Source organism: Aplysia californica, unplaced genomic scaffold (assembly GCF_000002075.1).
Source record: "Aplysia californica isolate F4 #8 unplaced genomic scaffold, AplCal3.0 scaffold00442, whole genome shotgun sequence".
NCBI lineage: Eukaryota > Metazoa > Mollusca > Gastropoda > Aplysiida > Aplysiidae > Aplysia > Aplysia californica.
In genome coordinates, this window is record NW_004797712.1 from 260522 (window position 1) to 267466 (window position 6945).

The 6945-nt window shown below is 43.0% G+C and overlaps 1 protein-coding gene across 5 annotated transcripts in view; it reads left to right on the plus strand.

Moving 5' to 3' along the window:
* The window catches only part of LOC101856525 (5-aminolevulinate synthase, erythroid-specific, mitochondrial), a 73164-nt gene that overhangs the window by 36099 nt on the left and 30120 nt on the right, over positions 1-6945 (plus strand). For all 5 annotated transcript variants that reach the window (XM_013086180.2, XM_005104925.3, XM_013086181.2 and 2 more), the window contains exon 2: positions 5174-5244. The gene's annotated coding sequence lies outside the window, so the exon portion shown is untranslated. The remainder of the gene's footprint in view (positions 1-5173; positions 5245-6945) is intronic.

Sequence of the window (6945 nt, forward strand, 5' to 3'; positions counted from 1 at the left end):
TGTGTGTGTGTGTGTGTGTATGTGTGTGTGTGTCCGCTATGCAAGTGTGTTTCGTAAGATTTATGTATACTGACATAGAGCTCTGCCGCTTTGCGATGGTTAACCATTGTCTTCGCTTACACAAAGTGACAAAGGCTAGTCATAATATGATAATATGTGTTATGTCTCTGAAATAATGATGCCCACCGAAAGGTAACAACTGAATAAATTTAAAGACGTCCTGTGCTATGCGAGCTTTCTTTTGTAAAACAATACTGCGCACGTTACTGCCAAGTTATCACTAGCTTGCTACGTTTGAATTTGGTCTGTTAACACGCGTAGGTTGTCGTATTTCCAATTCATGAGAATACATCCCAATACTTTCATAAATATCGATTCTTTTATGTAATTCATCTGTACTTGTTACATATCATATGTTTGTTTTGAACAACCACCTGTTTTACATGGGATCGGTAGTTGGGGGGCGCTGCTGGTAGGTCTTGCTTCTTTACATACTTTTTAAAGGTAGGTATTTTTACGCCCCTATCTGTACGCTTCGATCATTTAGGAGGCTTGTTTCCGACCCTGCTGCTTCTTCCTTCCTAAGAAACATCTTCATCTATCGTCTTTATCTCCCGTCCTTCTTTTTTGTGTTTGTTACTCTCCTGTAACACCTCTAATCTTCGGCACTTATACGACCTTATTGTGTTGCAAGTGCCGTAAAACTCTTACTAAAACTAAAACTAAAAGACCGTGCCCGTCAGAGCAGACCGGACTGAGAGGGATACATCTCAGTAGAAAGACAAGAGATACTCGATAAAAATGTCCGTGGGTGGTTGGCGAGTGCTCTGGTTTGCTCCTTCGTTCCTATCAAACATCTATCGTCCCTATGTCCCCTTCTTCTTTTTTATGTTTTTTACTCTCTTGTAGCACCTCTAATCTTTTGGCGCTCATATGACCTTATGCAGTTGTGAGCGCCGTAAAACCTCTACTAAAACTGAAAAAACGATGAAAATGTCCTCTCGCCAATTTTGGAATCGAACTTGTGTCTCCTGCATGCGTCGGTGAAGCGCCTAACTGCTACACCTCAGACGCTGGTGACAAATATGTGGCGAGGGCACGCCATTCAAAGTAGATTTCATCAGCTTTTGAGGTCGTGCTTGAAAGGAAACGCTATACTTCTTGCGTGTGTGTTTTGTCACTGTGCTCCTTGTATTCTGTTATGGTTGCTTCTTGGTTGGGAGAAGTCAGGATTTTGCCCCGGAAGTCAACACACTGTAAAGAGTTTCGTTATGTTCAAACAGTTTAGATAATTTAGGAGGCCTGCCAGTCAGAGCCAACCCGGAGTGAGAGGGACACAACATCCCGGTAGAAAGACCGAGATATTCGATAAAAATGCCCCCCCCCCCAACCCAACCCGCCTCTCTCGGGAATCGAACTTGTGTCTCCTGCATGCGTCCGTGAAGCGCATAACCGCTACACCTCAGACACCAGCAACGAAAATGTGGCGAGGGCACGCCATACAAAGTAGATTCCATCAGCTTTTCAGGTCGTGCTTGAAAGGAAACACTATACTTCTTGCGTGTGTATTTTGTCACTGTGCTCCGTGTATTCAGTTATGGTTGCATCTTGGTTGGGATAAGTCAGGATTTTGCCCCCGAGGTCAACGTGCTGTAAAGAGTTTCGTAATGTACAAAACAGAGAGCTAGGTAGTTTTCTCGTCTAGGTTCTGTTCGATGCGTTGTTTGAGCCTTTACGTATGTGCATAATTGGTGCTTGGAGGGCGCCACGGGAAGGTCCTACTTCTTTCTTTTCTTTCCCCTCAGTTGCCTCAGTCTATACGTCTTGCTTTCCCCCTGCACTATATGGCTGTTCTTGTGTCGATGTGATTCTCTAACTCAATCTCATAAGCTCCCACCTGTTTTCTTTGGTTATTTTGTTCTTGTTTTGTCGCCAGTCCCCTTACTACCCCGTTCTTTTTTATCCTCTTGGAGTAGCTTCTATTCTCTTTTTATCCCCCCCCCCCCTGAAAAAAAGAAAAGAAAAGCTCTTATCATTTTTGTTCTCTCTTTCTTTCTTCCTCCCGTCTCTGCGTTTTTGTGGGGGGTTGGTGGCTGCTCTGGTGTTGTTTGGTCCTCCTTTTTTTTCAAACATCTATAGTTCCATTATACTCATCTCTTCTACATTTCTTTGCCATCTAGTACCACCTTTAATCTTCGACACTTATGACTTGTTTTGCAAGTGCCGTAAAACTTACCAAAACGTAATGACTGTGCGTTTATTCTCTCTTTTATGTTTTTGTCTCCACTGTACATTGCTGAACTGTTGTTTTTTTCTATACTGTTGTGTACTTGTAGCCTTGTAAAATATTGTCACTTAAAGTCTGCTTTCATAACTGACAACTGACCCCCCTATTTATTATTCCCGAATAATATGAGACCCGTTGGATACTATCATATTATAGGTGAAGATACTTTTCGAGAATATCATATCAGTGAAGGCAAGCTGTGAATAACGTATAAGCATTTTTTACGTTTTGAAAAATAGATTTTTGTATTTTATGGAATGACTGGTTTACAATAACCAACTCCCAGCAATAAAATGTTGACGCTGCAAGGTGTTTTATCGTTTTGAACTTACTCTCCGTCCCCCGGGTTATTGATTGTCGCGCATATCCGATGAGGCTATCGAAGAAAAAAAAATCAACCCCCTCCCCCCCATCAATCTTTCGAAAGTAGGTGAATCGATCATCTATGAACCTTCTGCCCACTTCTCATTATCGGTGGTCCCAACAACGATTTCCCCCCTGCCCCGTTAATGATGTACTAATGCTTCACCGTGGCTGGTCCTCCGCTAACGAGCCACACACTCCCAACTCTCCACGTATGAGACCGAGACCACAAGCAAGTAAATTTACACTATAGCTGAATTATTGACGGATTTTAAGTGCGTGTCGCAGTAGGGGGTTAGGGGTGGTTGTTTTACCAACTTGACCAACAGCCTATAGGGTTCAGGGTTCCAATCCTAATGGGGAGTTAGAATCTCTTTCGTCTTTTCCGGGATGTTTTTGTTCTCAACCCTTTATCACAACGGAGTGAGATGTGTGGTTGGAGAGCGCCATTGGTAGGTCCTACTTTTTTTTCCTTTTCCTTCTGTTGTTTCTGTCTATCTGTCTTGCTTCTTCCTTTGCTCGGAATGACTTGTTATTGTGTCCATGTGCTTCTCTTTACTCAAACTCGAACTCAAACCTGTGGGTGGTTGGCGGGTGCTCTGGTGTGGTTTGCTTCTTCTTTCCTATCAAACATCTATCGTCCTTATCTCCCCTTCTTCTTTTTTTAATGTTTGTTACTCTCTTGTAACACCTCTAATCTTCTGGCGCTCATATGACCTTATGCAGTTGCGAGCGCCGTAAAACCTCTACTAAAACAAAAACATCAACAACAGTTTTAACAACAACAACAACAACAACACCTTCCCTCACCTCCTGTCTTCCCCGCTTCATATGGCAACAAGACCAGACGGGCACCGCCTCCTCTTCAATGATATAAGTTGTTGTGTCAATGGGTTAGCAAGAACACCTTCTTTCAAACATTCATTCAAACTAGAGGTGTTGCGCCGATTTCAAAGCCTCTTAGGTTTTGTCAATGCGGCCCCCTGATGCGTGGGATATAGCCGGAGGCTGCTGGGAAGAAAGATAACATAATAATTTTACTGTTAAACGAGCCTTTGAGCTCGTCCCCGGCTCTGGGAAGATTTATGACCGCTTCCCCCAGTCCTTAAAATTGTTTTTCTGCCTGTTTGTTTGTCTGTTTCGAGTCATGTTGTGATCGCTTTGAACGCAGATGTATTCTTACGTGTTCTATGATATGTCAGTGTGTGGCTTTACGACAAAGATTTTTAAAATGAAAAAAAAAATTATCTGCATCACCTTAGACTTGATTGTGAGTTTTTGTCAGAAAAAAGTGATAATGTGCGTAATGGACGGGCCTACGGGTGGATAGAAAATACTTTATAGTCAACATTATCAATAGGTGGTTGGCGGGTGCCCTGGTGTGGTTTGTTCCATGTTTGCTATCAAACATCTATCTCCTTATCTCTCCTCCTTCTTTTTGTGTTAGTTACTCTCATGTACCACCTCCAATCTTCGACAGTTATATCACCTAATTGTGTTGCAAATGCCGCAAAACTGTCACTAATACTAAACAAACAATGATTAGTTGTTCGTGACCTTAAAGCACGCTTCCGATCTCCTTTCACTCTAGTCGGGCAGATAGCACACGACTTTCAGGCGTTGGCCTACCTCATTCCTTACAGAGACACGATTTGATTTTGAGTTATACATGTAATAACGCTAACTGAAGTCAATAAGAACTTGTTGAGTTGGTCTATGGACACGGAGCATACATAATATCATTTCCGAAACTGGCTTTGTTCCAACTGCTGAATCAGTCGGGAAGGGAATACAAGTAGATGAATATTTTTGTTTGAACACTGACAATTGTTTGCAGCTTAGTGCCAGGTCAATCTCGATGTTTCTAGACAATGTGTACCGGTGTCTGTGGTGTAACGGTCAGGCTTTTAGCATTACTTGAATTACTTGAATTACTTGAATCTAGAACCTGGGGTCTTAGGAAGACGTGGTGCTCCATGCTTCCTCGCCCCTCTTCACGAGGGTCCATTTCTGTGTGGCCTGGTTGATTGTCTCCATCATTAGCTGGTTGAGGCTCTTACCAGTCACACGTTAATTGGGTGTCATTGTCTGGTCTGTTGGGACTATGCGTCCCTCTCAGTCAGGGTTGGCCCTGGCGAGCAAGGTCGACGCTGCTAACCTCCTGTATTATCTATCTAAATGTTGTAAACTATTTTTTATAATTACAGCTAAACAAATGTGTTCTTAAATGTTAATGTTTTTATGGACCCTGGTGAGACAACCCCTGATATGAAGTAACTGGCAGAAAAAAACAACTTGATGTATTAATATATACCCCCCTCCACCCCCACCCCCAACAAAAAAAACACAAACAACAACCAGCAAACGAAACAACAACAACAACAACAAACAACCAAAAACAACGACTGCAACAAAAAAACCCACCCAAACAAACACACAAAAAAACACACTCTATTGTTACACATGTCAATATTTTGTCATGCCATCCCCGAGACTTACCCCGTATATTTGTCTCCTCCTCAGATCTGTGCGTCGCTTTCAGTGTAGAGCACCACTGCTGACAGACAAGGAGAATTCAGACCGCTACTTTTTTGGTGAGATGACAACCCATTGTCTGTTCCTCTGTTGACAGCCTCCATGTTTCTCTCTCTCTCTCTCTCTCTCTCTCTCTCTCTCTCTCTCTCTCTCCCTCCCTCCCCCCTCCCTGTTAATGTTAATTATTCTGTCTTCCCGTCCTTCCCTTTGCTTTTATTGGGTTCATTCATTTATCTATCCAATCATCTGCATATTATTCGCCCTTCTGACCGTCTTTCTGTACTGTAGACTCATGTCTGTCCATCCACCCGTCTATCTATCCGCCCAACCATTGTTCTGTTCGTCTTATGTTTTCAGTCACCCATTCATCTATCTACCCATCCATCCATCCGTCCATCTTACCTGAGCAAAGAGAATTTTAATCAGATTTAGCGATAACAGATATATATGTGTGAAACATCGTCATTTATAGATAACTAATATGGGACGTTGTTGTTGTCACTTCGTTCAAGAAGTAAAGACAATTTACTCAGATTCCGAGAAAATAGATAAACTGTGAAACATTGTCTTTTATAGATAAAATCCGGAACGTTGTCGTTTTCAGACCGTCCAGACAACGGGCGTTCCCAGGACACGATGAAAATAGTAAATTATTCTTTTTTCGTGCTGCGGTTCGATAGTGTAATCAGGTTTCGTCGCCCTGATCCAAATTTATTTGTTTAGCTTTGCCTCCGCTGGGCTGACTGCCCCCCCCTCCCCACATCCTCTGTCTGTCTGTCTGTCTGTCTGTCTGTCTGTCTGTCTGTCTGTCTGTCTGTCTCCTCCTCTCCCCCTCCCTCCCTCCCTCCCTGTCTCCCTCTCCCCGTCTCTTAGGGGCTCTAGCTGCATAACCTTTGCGAGCAACCGACACGGCTTAATTGATCTTTATACGTCAAACCACATACGTTTTTCGGGCGGGTGGTTGGAGGGCTTTTGATAGGTCCTACTTATGTACATACTTTCCCTGCTGTTGTTTTTGTCTGTCTGTCCTGTTCTTTCCCAGCAGTAAATGACCATTATTGTGTCCATGTGCTTCTCTTTACCCAAACCTACAAACGTTTTTAAATTCTAGTCCTCTCTTCCGGAGTGTGGGTGTGGCCATTCTATCGCTTCAGATGGCACGCGTGTTCCGGCCAGGGTTCGCTCTCTTGATCGTGTTACGAAATTTCCATTTTTATTGCAATATCATGGCGGTGGTTTGTCTGTCTGGTCCTGCCTGGAACGTTCACGGTTTACGCCGTTGTCCTGATTATTTTGTTTTAATTTTTTTGTAAAAAACTATTTTATTTGGTAACCTCGCTAAGCCTTGTACTGAACTACGACCAAACTTTTGTCCAGCAGTTTTGTCGCTGAGTTATGGACAATGGAAATAAGAGAAGCGTGCTGCACGAACATTGCTATGATACATGTATAGCTTACTAAGCATGTGAGTAGATAGATGGATGTGGGTGGATAAGTGGGTGGGTAAGTAAAAACGAATTAATGAGTGATGAGTGAGTGGGTAAGTGACCACAACTTTTCTTATTTCTATTGTCCACAAGTTGCCAACAGGTTGGCCAACTGCGTTTTGTCGTACATGTGCAGTCGAAATTGTCCAAGACGGCTACCCATAATCCAGGTGGTGAAAAGTGTTTTGTCTTAGATAAGTGGACATCTTGGACAGTGTCATTATAAGTTTGAAAAAACGCAAGGGAAATGGGCACCCACCGGGGAGGGGGGGG